The sequence below is a fragment of the Halichoerus grypus genome, chromosome 10 (genome assembly GCF_964656455.1).
Source record: "Halichoerus grypus chromosome 10, mHalGry1.hap1.1, whole genome shotgun sequence".
Classification (NCBI taxonomy): Eukaryota; Metazoa; Chordata; class Mammalia; order Carnivora; family Phocidae; genus Halichoerus; species Halichoerus grypus.
This window is the reverse complement of record NC_135721.1, coordinates 71,708,450-71,727,918: the sequence shown is the minus strand read 5'-3', so window position 1 is coordinate 71,727,918 and position 19,469 is coordinate 71,708,450. Positions and strand designations below refer to the sequence as shown.

The 19,469-nt window shown below is 43.0% G+C and overlaps 1 protein-coding gene across 1 annotated transcript in view; it reads right to left on the bottom strand.

Moving 5' to 3' along the window:
- The window catches only part of PIGF (phosphatidylinositol glycan anchor biosynthesis class F), a 109,443-nt gene that overhangs the window by 43,971 nt on the left and 46,003 nt on the right, over positions 1–19,469 (bottom strand). The gene's annotated exons all lie outside the window — the stretch shown is intronic.

The following is a 19,469-nucleotide window of genomic DNA, read 5'->3' as shown; positions in this document are numbered from 1 at the left end:
TCTCTAGGATACATTGTTATTCTTATCCAGAACGATCATAAGGATGATGCAAAATATAACAAAAATAGCTCTGAAAGCAGAGAGTATCTCCTCGCACTTCAGTCGATTAGGGATTTTTCATTAAAATCAATACAAGGAACCCATAATAGGATCCAGTTAGAGAGTGGCCCAGATCTGTTAAAAGTTGGGTTGGTCGACTTTAGGAAAGTACATTTCTCAGGTATCAGCTGGGATTTAGACTTCCACAACTCACATTTCATATTCATGCCTTGCATAACTTCCTTCCAGAAATGATCTACTGGCCAGACTCAAGTTCCTCCATGAAGATTTTCATTAGTATTATACTCAGGATAGACTCTAAGCATTATAAATCTTTATATTATTGAAATAATAATATGGCATAAATTGAATAAAAGTTGTAAAATGTGAAGGAAAATCCCCAAATAAAACATGAGCATAAAATATTTTTTAAAAGGAAGGCATAAAAACAAACTATAAAGTATGCCTGGGTGGCTCAGTCAGTTAAGTGTCCAACTCTTGGTTTCGGCTCAGGTCATGATCTTAGGGTCATGAGATGGAGCCCTGAGACAGCTCTGTCCTGGGAGTGGAGCCTGCTTATGATTCTCCCTCTCCCTCTGCCCCTCCCCCCATCTCTCTCTCTCTCTCCCCCCGCCTCTAAAAAAACAAAAACAAAAAACTATAACAGAATTAAGGCCAAATAGCTTTTATCAAAGTAAATATAAAAATGAAATAACGTATTTTTTAAAATCTGATCGTATTTAAAATATACATATTAGAAACAAATACAAATAGAACACCTTTAAGTAGATTCATTCAAAGACTATGCAGCCATCAAAATGATGGAAGAATTACACATGTGCAGAAGCTTGTGTGCACATACAAGAAAAAACTTTGTGGAGTGGAGCTGAAGGTTGAGAAAGAAGAGACTTAACCGTTTTGCCCTCATGCCAACCACCTAATATATTTTAGCTCCTATTTCCCTTACATGGGGGAGCAAGAGACTACTAATTATAGTGTCCTAGAAATATATGTATTTAATGCACATATATGTATATGTTTTGAGAATTTTAAGTAGAAGAAACCTACATTGTTTTGCATTTAGACTTCTTTTTTAATGTTTCTCTGTTTGGTTTACCATCTTCTATCTCTTGTTATATATTTTTTCTTGACTCATCTGAGAGTACATTGCAGACCTACCTTTTTTCACTTTTAATGTTACAGATGTACTTCATAAAAACAAGCACACTAAGTACAGTTCTCAAATTCAGGCATTTAACAGTGATAGAGAATTTTCATCTATAGCCCCTATTCCAATTTCAGTTGTTCCATTGGTAATTTTTTTTTTTTCAGCTACAGAATCTAGTCCAGGATCATATGTTAGATTCTCATGATTCTGTCATTTAGAACGGTTCTTCAGCCTTTGTCTTTTGTAGTATTGATCTATTGAAGAATACAGGACAGGTAAAATATAGATTTTCCTTCAGGTTGGGTATTTGTGATGTTTCCTTGTGGTTGGATTTGGGTTATGCAGTATGAGCTAGAATGCTATGAGTGATGTTGGCCTCCCAGTGTCACATCCAGACTCAGCAATATCCCATATTGATGTCCATTTTGATCAATTGAGTAAGATGTCATCCAATTTCTCCACTGTATAGTTAGTAATTTTCCTTTTGCAATTAGTAGATAATTTGTGAGGAGAAACTTTTGAGACCATGTTGATACTCTATTCCTCATAAACCTGCCCCTTATAGATTTAGCATCCTTTGATGATTCTTATCTGAAAACATTTTTTACTGTGATGTTTACAAAACTGTGATTTTCTAACTACGTCATTCTTTCTGTATTAACTAATTGTCATCCAACAATAATGGAGAGATTTCCCTTTGTCAGCACAGATATCTGTATAGAATAAATGCTTTTTTTCTGACCATTGGAGTGTTAGTTACAGATAACGATGCCCTTTTACCACAAATACTTGTGTATTTCCTAAGAACCAGGATATTTTCTTACATAACCATAGCACAATTATCAAAACCAGAAAATTAACATTAATACAGTACTATTACCTAATCTTTTCCATATTTCGCTAGTTGTCCCAGTAATGGCCTTTGTTAAAACAAAAAACAAGTCCAGGGTCCAAATCAGGATAACACAGTACATTTAGTTGCCATGTCTGTAGTCTCCCTTTAATCTAGAACAATTCTTCAATCTGTGTTTCACAAGTGTCAAGGTCATGAAACACAAAGGTCAATTATTTTATAAATTCTCCCTTCATCTGAGTATTTCTGATATTCCTTCACAGTTAGATTGAGTTCACACATCGTTGGCAGGAATATCATAGAAGTGATGCTATGTCGGGCGCCTGGGTGGCTCAGTTGGTTAAGCGACTGCCTTCGGCTCAGGTCATGATCCTGGAGTCCCGGGATCGAGTCCCGCATTGGGCTCCCTGCTCAGCAGGGAGTCTGCTTCTCCCTCTGACCCTCCCCCCTCTCATGTGCTCTCTCTCTCTCTTTCAAATAAATAAATAAAATCTTTAAAAAAAAAAAAAAAAGAAGTGATGCTATGTCTTTTTCAGCGCATCTTATCATGGTGTCGGTTGTTCCATTACCAGGAGTTGATTTGGATCACTGGTTTTAGGGGGTGTCTGCTAGATTTCTTCACTGTAAAGTTAATATTTTTTTCCATTAAGTTAAGCATTTTGTCAGGAGATACTTTGAGACTAAATATTCTGTTTCTCAGCAAACTTTCACATACTAATTTTAGCATCCAGTGATGTTTCTTGGATGAATTGTTACCCCTGAGAGTTGCCAAATGGCTTTCCAATTCTACCATTCCTTTTACATTTATTAGTTGGCATTCTGCTGTAAGGAAAAGCTTTCATTTTCCAACTTAGCATGAATTCATGGATTGCTATTTTATTCAGGTCTGTTACTCTCACGTGTTTTGATGTCAAGTTGTCCCAGATTTGGCCAGTGGGAGACCTTTCAAGGTGGCTTCTGGGTCTTTTAGACATGTTCTCATCCTTTCTTGAAGAATTCCTTACTTGCTAGCACAAGATGTTTCAAGTTTGTCCTATATTTTTTCCTACCCAGCCCTGGAAGCAGCCATTTCTCCAACAATCCCTAGTTTCTCTTAGTGGAGAATGGTGTTTGGATGCTAAGGTCTGGGCCCTGCTGGGTTGCCATTGAGTCTAGGCCCCTTCAACAGAAGGAGCTAAGAAACACAGATACTAGAAACCACAAGTTTTACTAATACTTCCAACTCCAATTCAGCCCCACTGGGTTCTTCCTTGTCTTCCCCCATTCCATACTTGTATCTTCTTCCTCAGAACCCTGGCTCCCAACATCATCCATAGAGTCACTCATTTGCAGAACTCTGAATTTTTTTTTTTTTATATTGGTCATGTATTTTGCAATTAAAACTAATTTTTTTAGGTAAGCCCACAGAAAAATTACACATGTCAATTTTTCATCAGTCTGGTATTCTAGAAGGAAAAAAAAAGGTTGGAAACGTGCCTATGTCGCCTCCCAGATAAATTTGGCAAATGAGCAAATGGTACTCAATAACTTTTTTCAATTCAGCTAACATTTATCGAGCCTCTACTTTGTTCTCTCTGTTTGTCCCTAGTCAGACTGCTGTTACTGGTTCCAAAATGTTTTCTCGTAAGCAAGAACTTGATAAGTGACCCATCGAATTAACGTGAAATTATAAGGTGTGACAATAGGAACAAGAAAAGTATTGAAAGAATAGTGACTAAAGAGAGGGGCTGGTTCAAAGGCAATAATCCTAGCAAAGTAGGAAGTAGACTAAGGTGTAGGTACCAGGAGAATGGAAGTGAAGGGACAGATTAGAAAGAACTGATAAAGGAAGATTTTTCAGACTCGTCGGCCAAATGGGGGAGTGAGGAGGTGAGTCACAGCGGGTCTCATTTAGATGTGGTAATAGTAGGTCTCTCCACCAGATGGCAATAGTGTTCTTGGTTTTTAATTTTCCGTCATGCTGATAGATTTGTAGTTTTAGCAACTTAAAGATCAAACAGATGGATTTGAGTTTCCAACAACATTGTGAAGAATTAATGCAGTATGATACCAGCGCAAAGACAGAAACAGACCAGGAGTAGATGAATCCCTGTATGGAAAGGTGGCATCGTATATCAGCGGGGAAATTCTTCAGTAAATTCAAACTGGATCCCTATACACAAAAGTAAAATCCAGAAAGAGGACACTTATCATGATGAGCACTGAATAATGTATAGAATTGTTGAATCACTATATTTATTGCACATCTGAAACTAATAGAACACTGTTAACTATACTCGAATTAAAATAAAAAACTTAATTAAAAAAAAGTCAAATCCAGAACTTAGATGTGAAAGGAAGTCCTGAGTTGCCTGTTATCCAATATTGGAAAACAGCTTTCTAAATCTTGTCCAGTTTTCTAGTTGTTTACAGCAGGAAGGTAAATCTGGTCCCAACTAATCATGGTCATAAGTGGAAATCAAATACAGTTTTTTAGAGTTTTCTTGTTCCTACAGAGTCCCTTTTTCCAGTTGCTTTTTTTCTTTGTTTTAAGTAGGCTCCACGCCAGGCCCCAGTGAGGAGGGGCTTGAACTCACAACCCTGACATCAAGGGCTGAGCTGAGATCAAGAGTCAGACACAGCCCGCTGAGCCACCCAGGCGCCCCCTTTTCCAGTTGCTTTTATCTGTTTGTTTACATCCCCGTCTTCCTTGTTAGAAGTCTTCCTCAGTTGTCTGGGCATTGTTTTTGTTTTCTGCTCTCGTAATAGAGTAGGAGACTTTGGAAACGTTGCTTGTGTTGATGGGCAAGTTGCCCATGAATTTCATGTAGAGCAGAGCTTATCAACAGTGACACCACTGACATTTTGCACTGGCTAATTCTCTGTTGTGGGAGGCTTTATTGTGTATTGTAGGGTACTAAGCAGCATCCCTGGCCTCTACCCACGAGATGCCGATAGCACTCCTGCTACCAGGTTTGAGACACTCAAAACTATTTCCAGACGTTGCCATATGTCTCTAGTTGAGAATCACTAACGTAGGATGACCTATCTAGGTTGTTCGAGAGGGGGCTCTTAAAGTCAGTATCTTTAGATATTTCCTCTTGAGATGGTCATATTCTCCACAGAATTGTCCTTCAATTTCTTTGGCCTGAAGGATAAAGTGGAGGAAGAGAGCAGGGAGCCTTCAATACTCTCCTCTTTGAAACACTTCACACCCACCCTCAGCTATGACTGGTGTTCCTTCATTTAGAAACCATCTGTTTTCCCATCTCTGGAACCTAAACCTCCAGACTTTGGCCAGCACGTGGGAGGAGCAATCAGCTAGTGATATGGAATGGGGGAAGGGGAGGTCTGAGACTCCTCCTGATCCTCAGCCTCCATTCAACCAGTCTTCCTTAATTTAACATCCCAATTCACGCCCTTTCACAGGTGCCATTGATCCTTGAGTCTTTTGAGGATTCTGGAGTGCGTATTGAATTTGTTTTTATCTTTATTTAATGTCAGTTGACAGTTTGGTCTTTCAAGTCTGCCAAGTCCATTACCATCTGTCTGCTTTCTACCCTCTAAAATTTAGTTCCTTTGGTATCATCTTTCACTCTTTATCCTTGGGGTTTATGCCGCCCCCCCAAATACTGTTAATGTAGTTTTACATGGGGAGGTTGAAAATGATAAAAATTAGATGTGTATTTCATTCTGTCGTCCTTATCTGGAAGCTTCAATTTCACATACTTCTGATAGTTTTGTCATGTTTCTAATGGTCACCAGACATTAACTATTACTTTGGAATATGGCTATCAGGTAGAAGGGGACAGATGCAGCCTCATTTCCTTCCCACCCCTTCCCTGCTCTTACAGATAGTATTAGATTTCTATTTGTTAGAGATAATATAATTAGATTTTGATACAGGGAGGAGATAGTCTAATTAATAGGAGAAGTGGTGGGGACAAAAATAAGCAAAGTCATAGAAGTGGGAATGAAGAGTGAGATTGACGGAGGATGTGGGAGATTGACCTGGCTAAAATTGAAGTTTATGTTGAAGGGTATGAGAGAGATGAATATAATAAATAAAGTGGGGCCAGATTAAGAAGCCGAAAATACTGGTTTGAAGCGATCAGACCAAATCCAGAAGGCAGTAAGGAAATTTTCACCTTTAAACTTTTCATCTGAGACGTGATTGATGAAAGTAGGTTTGTAAAAATTAATCTAACAGCTCTGACAACAGATGGACAAGAATATGGAATGAGTAGAGGCAAAGGAGCTTTCTAGAAGACTGGGGCTAAAATCCAGATAAGAGTGATAAGTACAAGGCCACAGTGGAGGGATGGGAATGGAAAGGACAGATTGAAAAGTCGTTGATAAGGAGAATTTGATTGTATTTGTTACTGGCAGCTGGTATAGAAGTTAAATAGATCACAGTGGAACCCATAGACTCTTACATTCATGGATGGCAGAACTAAAATGTGTTACATACAGCTTTAGTTGTGGCAGGAAACGTGCCTCCTAGAGCACCGTGTGATTTAGTTACTGAGAAAAGATCCAATGAATGCAACTCAAGAAAAGGGAAAGGGAGGCGATTATAAATCCACAGAGTGGCCTCACTGGAATAGGATTCCTGATGAACAGACAGGCCTTGTGGGTCACGGAACTTGAAAGAAGCTGAAACCCTTTCTCTATCCTGTGCAAGGCCCACATGGGGCCCTTCCAGCCCCTGAGCCCCATATAATCTTTCTGGCTACATCCCTGCCACCAAGGGCATCTTCCCTCTGGTCTCCATTCGAAGGTATGGAAGAGAATCAGGAGCCAGCTCCACCTTTCAAGCCAGGGCACAAGTTGCCCATACCCGAGCCACCAGCTGTGACAGAGGCCGGGTCGGGGACAGAGTGGTTACACGGTGATGTTCGTTCAGCAGCAACGAGGAGTATGGCAGGAGAACTGACCTGCCCAAATGAAACAATTGTCTTAATGATTCCGAATTGGAAGGGAAGCTGGAACTCTTTGGGGTTTAACCTTACCTTCTGAAGGTGTGGTCAGCTCCAGAACCCCCTTGCTACCTCACAGAGCCGCCACGGGGGGTAAAGTGTGAAGACTGTGGGATTGGCCAAGTGCGCGTGCCCCATCTGTGTACGTAGTGGGCGCACAGACGAGCAGCTCTTCCTGAATCCAGCACCCACCGGCTGCCTACAAGTCAGCCGGCCTTTCTGACAGCACCAGGCAGTCCTCCTCCGGGCCTCCTTACGTAGTGTTTATCGGTAAGGGGCACAGCTGGCCGGCCTCACCCCATATCCCCACAGGAATCGGTCTGCTGTGGGGCTCCACGGAACTCCTAGCTTTCCCAAATGAACTCACGGTTTTTCGACATCTCCGCGGTTGTTCGAGCTGAAAGGTCAGCAAACCGGGCCCTCTGGCCGGTCACCTATTTTTATATAGAAAGTTTTATTGGAACCCAGCCAGAGCCGTTCATTAACACGTTGTCTGTGGTTGCTACTGTGCACAATGGCAGAGTGGCAAGCCTAAAATATTTACTGTCTGTCCCTTTAAGAAAGAGTCTGCTGACCCCTGTTCTAGATAGCTCTAGAAATGATCTGCGTTTTTTTTAAAAACCTCAGGTTGATGTAAAAGATTAGTGGCTACACAGTAATCAGACCATGCTTTCCCAAGGCATTTCTATTGTTCCTTAATTCCATAATCACTTTGTGGACTAAATTTCAGGCCAGAAGTCAGTCAGACATCTCTAAAGATTATCTTATTGGCATAAGCAAAAGCACACATAACTATACATTTATGAACTAAACAATTAAGTAATTTGATCTAGATCGTTGTTTATAGTTTAACACACACACACACACACACACACACACATCTTCAACCTGTTCTGGTTATTTACTCAAGGATTATATTTTCTTGCTACATGCACTCAAAAATAATACTATATAATTATTTCCTGTGTGATCTGGAATGTCGGGGCCTTTCTCCAAATGCAGCCTTTTCGTTTGTTACCATAACATGGAGTTAGCCTTTAGATGATGTGGTTGAGTTTCCTCAAATGGGATATTAATTTTCACTCTTCACAGCTGGAGAAACAGAATCTTATTTCATGAGTTAGTGGGCCAAAGAGCCTCCTACCTTCTTACACTATCCTCCTTTTATAAAATGAATGTTAACCTGGTATCTTTATGAATCATTTGCAACAAGCCTGTATTTTCAAGGAGCTCACTCCATACTCAGAGGAGCATACTTAGCTAATCAGCCAACTTGGAACAAGTGAGCTTTAGCCAAGCAGTGATAAAAATACATTGCTGCAAAAGCTCTGATTTATCACTCTGGTGCCTCCTACATGGTTTGCCAACAAACTCTTTTCTGCCTGCAATATAGGATCTTTAGAGTCAGCTGCCACTCTCTCTCCGAGAGGAGAGGGGGAGAGCGTTTGTGGCTTTTGCTTTGTGAAGGAACCTCCACCCCCGTGTTCCTCCCCTAGGCTCCTGATTCAAACAGTGCGAGTTGAGAAACAGGGAAATAGAATCTTCCTACCTAGTCAGGCAGCAGTTAGCTCTTTTGAATGAGAAAAAAATGTGTGTTCATAATTACCAAATTTGAAATGTATAGCCATCACTGCTTCTGGAAATTTGGGGCTGTGTCTGAGCCAGACCAGCAGGGCTCCCCTGGCCTCCTCCCATGTAAGCGGCACCTGCCCCAGAGCCCTGGGGTTCCTCTCAAGTTCTACCTTCCTGCCCTACTCAGATTCCTTCTCTGACACCTCAGCAAGAGACCGCCCCTTTGCTTGTCTTTCCCTGGGCAACTCCCTCCCCCAACTAAACCATGAGATCCTTAAGTCCAGAGGCCATGTCTTTTTTGTTGTTCAATAAGAGACTTAGATAAATTCACCAAGACCAAAATAGGATTACTTGTTCCCCAGCATGCAGCTCAGCGTAGGAAGTCAATGGTTTTGAGTGAATGAAGGGACTTCAGATCTGCTTGGAGCAGGAGCACCGGAGTTAGAGACAACTGCCTTACCAACAGCTCCAGAGGCAGGAAAGTTCTAGAAAGGGCATGAGTGAGAGAGCCTCAAGGTGCGCAGTTGCTGCCCCTTTCTTCCCAGCCTACCCTTCCTCTCCCAACACCCCGGTTGGACTGGTGCCACTGTGGAGCTCATCGTTCACCCCATCCTTAAAGAAGATCCCTTTTTATTTCAGTATCATGTCTAAAAGTCACTTAGCTCTGGATGCCACACTGCAGAAGATGTGAAGAGCCTATAGAAAAACTGCTCTGGGGCGCCTGGGTGGCTCAGTTGGTTAAGCGACTGCCTTCGGCTCAGGTCATGATCCCGGGGTCCTGGGATCGAGTCCCGCATCGGGCTCCCTGCTCAGCGGGGAGCCTGCTTCTCCCTCTGACCCTATCCCCTCTCATGCTGTTTCTCTCTCTCTCTCTCTCTCTCTCTCAAATAAAAATAAAAAAAAAAAAAAAAAAAAGAAAAACTGCTCTGGTGCTGGAGGCCTTATTTTAATTATTCTATCAAAGTTCACTTTTTGCTCAGTATCTGATTTCATTTAGGGCTGACTTCCTCTCTTGCAGGCCCTGGACCCATGAAAGCTATAATAATTTATTTATGTGGCAGCATAATATCAGTGGATCCCTTTCCCCTATATTTACTCTCCTCCTTCCTTCCCCTCATTCAGGCCGCTGGCCTAGTTCAAGGTTCTTATCTCAGAGGAGGGATGTGACAGGAAGAGGCAGAGAAAGAAGAGTGTCTTCCTGGGTTTTGGTTCCAGAAACTGCCCTTAGGAGAAAGAAGAAGAAAAAACCTAGCAGCATAGACAAAATATTTGGAGGAAAAGCTAACAAGGATAGAAAAGAGTTCCCTGTGCCTGGAGGGGGATGAAGTAAATTCCTGGGCAAATAGCAAGAGCAAAGACGTCAACCCTGGGTCCTGTGTGTTACTCCACAGGCTCACCTAGGGAAGGTGGTGCAATCCCAGAATTTTTTATGGGGTCTGGGAATAGAGAAGACATGTTCCTTGTATCCTCAGCAGAGCCTCAGGAAGGTTGCAAGACTTCAGAAAAGATGGGACTCCCGGGTGGTTCAGTCAGTTAAGCCTCTGCCTTTGGCTCAGGTCATGATCCCAGGGTCCTGGGATCGAATCCTGCATCGGGCTCCTTGCTCAGTGGGGAGCTTGCTTCTCCCTCTGTCTGATGCTCCCCCTGCTTGTGCTCTCTTTCTTTCTCTGGCAAATAAATAAAATCTTTAAAAAAAAAAAAAAAAGACTTCAGAAAAGAAAGGGTACATGGTGGGTCCCCACTGAAGGGCCCCTTTGCAAGCTTGCAAAGACTTCAAGGCCACATGGAAGCACGTCTCCTTATGCCCAAGAGGATGCTGGAGAAACGGACGGTGCTCTCGGACCTGAAGAGGTCCCGAAACAGTATGGTTCAATAGATACTGGTGTGGAAGGATGACGTGGGGACCAGGTTCCTTACTCCCTCCACTGCCTCCCCACCAACACCACTGCATACCATGGCACCTCATAAGGCCCTCCCAGAAACTAGACACAATCCCAGGAAAAGAAGAGATGAAAATCTACACGCTCACTCAGATTAAATTTCTGATAATGCAGAGAGATGGCAGCTAGAAATAAAAATTAGCTTATATTTCTTATTATAAATTTGTGGTCTAAGAAATGTACCCACTGCTTATAACTTATATTCTCAGATGACATTTCTCAGAGAGGAGCAGTGCTCAACTAACCATTTAAATGGCTTCCTAACAGGTTCTCAGGTTTTAGAAACCAAATTGTGAATATATTATCCACATATGTCTTGAGACTGAAGCCAATAACCAGAGGAAAGGGTCTCTCCTCCTGGTAAGGTGTCCATATTCTCTGAACCAGGATCAAGTCAAGTGATCTGACAAGTATGAGGCTGTATTTCAATACCAAGAAAAAATTTTTCTTAAAGTTAAACATGAAACTAACGCTAATTTTAGCATCAGTTGATTAAGAAACTACATAACAAAAGGCTAAGATATATTTAGTAACATTGTAAGTTAATTTCTTTTATTCATTACAACACTGACGCATATTTGAGACACAATCCATGTGGATGAGCATATTTTCATTCAATCTACAGAAAGAACATGCACACCCCTTGAGGTAATCCCACAGCTCCCAGGGGTCTGAGGGCCACAGGTGGGGGGCCTGCTGAGCCAATGAATTTGAAATTGGTCTTATTTGGAAAACCCACTATGTATGATGGCAGTGTCTTGCAGAAATACCTCTTTTAGTATTCCAGTCTGTGGGCTCTGGCAGAAATAATAGTTTGCTGCAAAACAGATCACTCTTTTTTATTTGCGAAGTCTTCATACCAGCTGAATCACAGCTTGCTTTTCACTTCTCGTAACACCTTGCAACATCGCAAAATATTTGCTGGCGTTTGTGAAGGGCGGCTGCAGAATTAGTAAACTGAAAGGAGGCCTGCCTTTCCTCCCACCCTGTCAGCACCTTCTGTTCTAGCAGACCGAAAGGCAGCTTGAGAACTCTGATTGCTTCTCCAGATTAGGACAACTCTTGGCACCGTAGCCCGGAGCAAGAATGGAAGCAAGGGAAACATTAGGGAGTTTGCAGGTGCCAGTACATAATATTGTCACTTTACAGAATCGAACTTATGAAATGACTCCGTGAAGGTGAATTGCTATGGTAACCAGCCTTCTCAACTTTTATATCTGTAAGTAAGGACAGCGTGGGCCATTTCTATTTGGGGGTATATAATCTGAGTTTAATGAATAACTACCCATGCTCTAACTCCTAGTTAAGTAGGCTCATATAATGCTAAACCAGGAAGGAATCTTAGCAATTACCTTGTTCCACCTCCCAGGGGATAGATGGGGAAGAGAGACCTAGAGAGGTGACACTACACAGCCCATGTATGTCAGACCAGAGCCCATGTGGTCTCACCTGGCTGTCTCGTGCTCTTTTCTATATACCAGGCTGCCTTTCTGAATGGACTCACCCAACTACCACAAGTGAAGAAGAGAAATAGGGCCACAATTAGACATGGGGCATCATCACTTCTTATTGAGATGGTAAATCAAGTATTGTCAATATGCTAGTGTCTGAGTGTCTGACTTCATCACAGTTATCACGGATTCTACATTCTGACAACTTTCATTTACCCAGAATGATAGGTGGAAGGGGGTAGGGAGTGACCTGATGAGACTTGATCCAGTATTATGGTTTCATCATATGCCATACACAGGTTAACCATCTGCAAAGAACTAGAATGTACCAAAATTGCATTGAACATAAGGTAAACTTCCTTTAGTGATTTGATTCAAAAAATACCCTTTAGGATTTTTCAAGGCCTAGTTTCTTGAGCAATTCTCATTGCACAAATACTTGGAAAAGTGCTTTGGATAAGAACTTTCCTTCCAGTTAGTAAATCACCAGGGCCCAGAAGATTTAGCTAGTAGGAATCTCCATAGGTTCTTGTAGAGAGGAATGGCAGAAGTTTAAGAATATTTAGTACCATTCTTGTAGGAGAAAAGCAAAGTCCAAAATTAAAACTAAACAGTGAAATTAAAGAGTGTTTTAGAGTATTACTTCATTTTAAAGGGACATATAAATACAAATACTTGGTCCCCCAAAGTCTTTAATGTGTGCGAATCATCTGGGGAGCCTGTTAAAATGCAGATTCTGGTTCATGAGATCTGAAGCCAGACCAGAGATTCTGCATTTCTAACAAGCTCTCAGGTGGTGTCAAACCCGCTGGTCCTTGGTCCACACCTTTTGTAGAGAGAGACCAGTTTACTTGCCCCCTATCTCCCAAAATGCATTTCCTGTGAAGGTCAAGCCTGACTTTGAGATCTGTGACCACCCCAGTCACAGGAATCTTTCTGGCCTCTGAATGCCTAGCGTTCTTACTGCATATATCTCCACAAGGCACCTGCGTATGGCAGTGTATTACGTCCCATACGTGCATGTCTTATATGCCCAACCAGATCGTAACCCTGTGTGTGCAACACAGATGCTGAATGAAGAACTATTGATGACTGATTGATAAATTGAAGGTTATTTCCTCCTTCCTCAGAACACTACACCTAACCCATCCATGAGCTCAAGACTTAAACCTCTGGTCTAAGAAACATTGAGTCTGTTCTGCCTGTCATCTGCCCTCCCTGTAAGCTGACCTTTTAGAAAGCAAAGGCTGTGTGGATAGTGATTGGACATGTGACAAAACCACCCGCTGTGAGGACAAAAGGGGGGGAAGGGTGGGTACCTATCACAGTGGGAAGGCTGTTCATTGGTTACATCAGACTGCTGGAGGGCAAGCCGTGGGGTAAACTGAAAAGAACACAGGCTTGGAGGCCAAACACATCAGGGCCTTCAGCTGTGCATCTTTAGAAAAGTTACTTAAAATTACTGGGAATTTATTTCTTCATCGGTAAAATGAGATACTCTATCTTGTGGTTATTGTCAGAATTGTAGAAAATGTATTGTAAAATTGCCTGCTGTGATGCTCAATAAAAGACAGATGTTATAGGGGCGCCTGGGTGGCTCAGTCATTGAGCGTCTGCCTTCGGCTCAGGTCATGATCCAGAGTCCTGGGATCGAGCCCCGCATCAGGCTCCCTGCTCGGCGGGAGGTCTCCTTCTCCCTCCCCCACTCCCCCTGCTTGTGTTCCCTCTCTCGCTGTGTGTGTCTCTCTCTGTCAAATAAATAAAAATAAAATCTTAAAAGAAAAAGACAGATGTTATAATCCAGCATAATCGCTTCAATTCAAAATGGAAATTGAGGCTGTCACCCATACTTGGTGTGAGAAAGCCTGCTGGATAGTTCACACGCAGGGTAACAGCGCCATCTAGTGGCGCGTTGCTGCCTAACCCTCCTTACAGAATTCGGTCTTCCCCCAGTACCTTTGATGGTCATTTGATTCATTCCTTCATTTCATGCAACACGCATTTATTGAACGCCCACTGTGTGCCGGGCACTGATTTGGCTGCTGAATATACAACAGTGAACAAGACAGACATGGTCCCTGCCTTTAGGGACTTTGTGGTCAGGTGAGGAAGACAGAAATTAAATTTTGAATTCAGATTGTGAAAAGCAGTATGAAGGAGTACAGGATCCTGAGACTTTGTAATATGGCTTCCCTAGGGAATTGCCATTGAAGGTAAAAAGAAGCTGGCGAAGAGACCACATCAGGCACGTATCAGTCGTCCAGCAGCATCTCTGGGTGCCTCAACTCGGATTTAGGACCAGGATTCTGCCAGTCCATGGGGGGCTCCAGTCGAGCTGTGGCATCTTCCATCAGCCATTCAGCGTCCATCATCCCACTCCCTGCGAGTCACTCTACAGACGTCATCACTGATCTTCTCATGTGATCCTTTTACAGACGATATTCAGGGGGATCAAGTAACTTGCACAAAGACATAAAATGACATGTCAGAGACAGGATCCACACCCAGTCTTTCTGCCTCCAAAGCCCACGTCCTTTCTTTTACTCATGCAGTCTCCCTAATGCCAAGCCCAGGTCTCTTTATTCTGCTGCTTGCTTTGGGCTGAAAGGAAATCATTAGAAGAAGTGTTTGGGGAGAATGAAAACATGGAGGGAAAATAAAATAATAGCTTGGTAGGTCAAGTGTGAAGGGCGGAGAGGAAACTGCTGGCTTATGGTCCATCAGTGTGTTTTAGAAAAGTAAACCTGAGAGAGCTCCTCCATCTGGAAAATAAGATCTCCTATTATACCTTATGCTCTTTTGATTTAAAATGTGACACAGCTGTTGCTAAATTAAGACAATTTGAGGGATCATTTGGAGAAGAGAGGTTATTCTCTGGAGATCTACAGGAAGATGCATGGGTTACCAAGCACTAAGAGCAAAGCTTCACTGGGTCAGAGAGTGGCTACTGGCTTATGCAGCATGCAGGGTAACCAACCATCCTGGTTTGCCCAGGATTGAAAAGTTTCCCATAACACAGGACTTTCAGCTTGAAAACTGGGGCATTCCTGGGCAAACTATGACTGCTGGTCACCTGAGAAATGGACCAGACTGGGAGGGTCTGATATACCCATGGATGGTAGGCCAGGGCAGTTACTGAAACCTGGGGTCCAGTGGAAGGCTTGGTCATAGTCCAAGGCAGAAAAAGGGAGACAGGGGTGGTGTAGGTCCCTCAGCAGGATATCTTTGTGCTGAGTTCCTGGGTTACCAGCCCAGAACTCCTGCTCCAGGACCTGGGAGCAGAACTGGTTGGTCTCAGGTAGAGGATAGATATGACAGCAGGTTGGTCTGTGCCTTAGTTTCCTCAACTATAAAATGGGATGGATAACAGTACCTACCTCCTAAGACTGTACATGAAGTACAAGACCTAATATGTGTAAAGTGCTCAGAACAGTGCCTGGCCTATGAGAATACATGACCTGTCACCATGGAATTCTCCAGAAGAGAAGTTCACATGTAGCCCTGAACTTCCATAGCTCAGTTTCCCTGTCTTTGTAAAGTGGAAACCAAAAGCCCTGCCAAACTTTTCAGAAGAAACAGAACAGGACACAATGAACAAGAACATGGATAGTGGTTAGGAATATGTGCTCTGAAATCATATCACCAGGGTTACATCCAGCTCTGCTATTTAGATGTCCATTTGTTATTTAACAAACACGTGTGGGCCAGGCACTGTTCTGGGCACTTTAAATATAACAGTGCCGTTAATTCTCATAGCAGTCTTATCAGGTAGGAACTGATATTCATCCCATTTTACAGATGAGGGGACTAAGGCACAGAGAGGTTATGATTTGCTCAACTCGCACAAGGAGCCAGAAACTTGGGCTAGTTTTATTGACATTTCTGTTCACCTCGCTGCCCCAGAAAAGTGGGGATAATAAATGATGGTACCTACTTCATAGGGCTGTTATGTAGATGTGATGCCATCAGCTACATAAAGCAGTTGGCAAAGGGTCTAGAACATAGTATGCACTCAGTACTTAAATACAAAGTACCTTACTACTTAATTGGAGTGACAATACCTATATTATATGCCATAGTTATCAAAAATTTAACTGGCAGTTTAAGAAAATGGCCAAATGGTCAAATAGTAAAAGTCTGGGTGGGGCAAGGTACATCCAATATCCTGAACTTAGGAATAGGAGGGAAGCCTAAAGATCCTATTTGCATGACAGACCTCATAGGCCTCTGGGGAGAAGTGGCAAAAAGGACTTTAAGGATTGATGACTGGTCCCCAAACTCCAGGCTTTACTTTCCTGAACTAAGAAGGACACTAAACAAGTTCTCACCTCTGGGAAGAAGTCCCAGAAGCCCCAGATAGGAAAGCTGAGGTATCTGGAGAGGCCCACACCTGGGCCTGGGGCTTCGCTGGCCAGGGAGGCCCATACATGCTGACTTTTCTTGCCTCCCACTGTGGAAAGCCTGGGTAGGGTCATGGCTCCAGCCCATGTTCCAGATTTCTCACATGACCATACCCCTGCTTGCCAGCCTGAAACCACCATTGTCCTGGCATTACCTCCCTGGCTTCCTCCTTCTCAACCATCATCTTTGGCTCACAGAACACAGCCCTCTCCCTTCACCTGCTCTGTTTTTGATTTGCTCCCCTGATTGCAGGGAGGACACATGCCCATCTGCCCCAAGCAGGGGGACCCTGAGGACAAAGAGGACGGGCCAGGGATGGGCGAGGTGAGGACAAGTTTCTCTGATAAGAGATATGGTGATGTTACATACAAATAGCCCTAGACTCCTAGTAAAGTCCTAGGAACTCACCCAAGTTCTTCATCAGAGAGTGTGTTAAACTTCGTTTTGGAAACCTAGTAAGAGTTGTATGTAGCATCAGTGAGAGAACAAGAACTCTCATCTAGGGTGAGTGCCAAGGGCAGTAAACATTGAATGGACACGGGCTGTCCGGCCAAATCACATTCATCTCTCCTTCTCCCACCTCTTAAAAAGTGGTTGGAGTGGTGCTCTTGGGCTCAGGGAATTCTTCCCAGCTGTGCTGCTTTGCCCCCAGATGGATCCTCTGTCTCTCCTGTGCCCTTTCACATAGACGGCTGGGTTGGATGGTACCTGGTTTGCATTTCCATCTGTCCCCTGGATGCTGCCCTCCTCAAATCCTTGGCAACCAGAATTGGCAGATCCGTCTCTCGCCTTTGGGTGAAGCTAACCCCTGCCCTGGGCTGGTACCTCGGGGCCCCTTGTCAGTGTGGGGGGGATTTGGGTGATGGCTGTGCAACCTTGGTGCCTAGCATTTCCACTCTGGCTTCTGGGGTCTTGGGTCGTGGGTAGGAAGCTGCAGAGTGGAGCCACCCCGTGGCGGAGAGGCGCACAACAACAGGGAGACTACCCAGGGCTGGTCTGTGGGAGGAAAGGAGCGTCTAGCGATCCTGCTGGTTGAAGGCGATGGCATCCTCTTCCACAAACTGACGTGGCCTGGGGAGACTTCGCTGGTCACCACCGAGCTTTCTGCTAGGAAAGCTTCCAGGACTGGAACTGGGCTCCAGTGGGGCTTGAGGGGTGGGCCACCACTAGGTGCATTCGAGTCTGCATTCATTGGTCCCCCGGTCCAATTTTGCTTAACAGTAACACGTTCTTTTTCCACGAATGTTCTGTTTTGTTCCATAGATCCTACAGGAGATAGCATGATGATGGAAACTCTGTGCTTCCCACTGCTGCTACAAAAAGACCAGATTAAAATTTTATGACACTTTTGTTTTTGTTTTTTATGTATGCTGTATGTGAAAATATCTATTACGCAAATCAAGTAGTCTGCTCCCCATTGCCAAGCATCTCTGGCACAGGAGCTGTAAGAAGAAGTGTAATGAACATAAAACAGTTTTTAGAATCCCTAATTTGGTGGCTGGTATATGAAGCTGGCAAGCCCCTCTCTGCCATTACCTCCAAACACTGCCTGGGCTGAGCATGTCCTTCCTCAGCTCACAGTGCTGCAGGGGGTGGGGGGAGGTGTCTCTCCTTGGACTTCATCCCCAGGCAGCCCCCACCTTTCTGACACTCCCATTCCTGCCCTGGAGCACTGACTGGCCCTGCTTGCTGCCCTCCTGGGATCTGTGGGCTGTTCAGTCGTCACCGGCCTTCTTACTTAATCCAACGCCCACAGATGGCATTCCAGTCCTCTCGGGAGAAGAGCATCTTACTCTTCTCTTGTGGTCACTGTCATCTCCCAGACGCCTCCCCTCCTTTAGCACATTTCTTCTTTTAACTGGGAAGAGAGTCTCTTCTGACCTTCCATCTGGAGGCCTTTCCCCTCAGTAAATTCACTCCCCTCCCCACTTCCCGGCCCCACCTCAGCCTCTGCTCTCAGGTCTTTCCCAGGATGCCATTCACAATGCCACTGACGTATCTGGGCTGCCTGGGACATTTTTGTTGACATTGCCTTACCATATGGATTTGAGCTAAGCCTGTCCATGAAATAAGGTGTGGATTTATTTTATTTTTGCTTACAAGGATTTTAAATGGCAGGAAGGAAAAAAAATGAATACTGAAGGAAGGAAAAGGGAACTAGCATTTACTGAGCCCTGAGAGAGCTTGATATCGATTCCAAACACATGTCAACTTATTCATCCTTTCAATGGTCTTGAAAGGTGTTATTTATCCCATTTTATAGAGGAGGACATGGAAGGAAAATAACTTGCATAAAGTACCAGAGCTAGTAAACAGAGAAGTCAGTTGCTAATTTGCTTTTCATTTAGTGTGAAAATTTTCTGAATGATTCAGTCCTTTAAAAAAAAAGACTTCTACAAACAATCATAAGAGAATATTATGAAAATCTATATGCCAACAAATTGGACAACCTGGAAGAAATGGATTAATTCCCAGAGACATATAAACTACCCAAAACTTAAACAGGGAGAAGTAGAAAATTTTTACAGACCAATAACCAGCAAAGAAATTGAGTCAGTAATCAAAAAACTCCCAACAAACAAAAGTCCAGGACCAGAAGGATTTACAGGTAAATTCCATCAAATATTTAAAGAAAAACTAATACTTACTCTTCTTAAACTATTCCAAAAAAGAGAAAAGGAAAATTTCCAAATTCATTCTCTGAGGCCAGCATTACCCTGATACCAAAGCCAGATAAAGACTCCACTAAAAATGAGAACTACAGGCCAATATCCCTGATGAACAAAAATTCTCAACAAAATACTAGCAAACGGATACTCAATATTCAATATTCAACAACATATTTAAAAAATCATTCACCATGATCAAATGGGATTTATTCCTGGTTTGCAAGGGTGGTTCAATATTTGTAAATCAATCAATGTGATACATCACATCAATAAGAGAAAGGATGAGAACCATATGATCATTTCAATAAATGCAGAAAAAGCATTTGACAAAGTACAACATCAATTCATGATAAAAAAAAAAACCCTCAACAAAGTAGGTTTAGAGCGAACACACCTCAACATATAAAGGGCACTTATG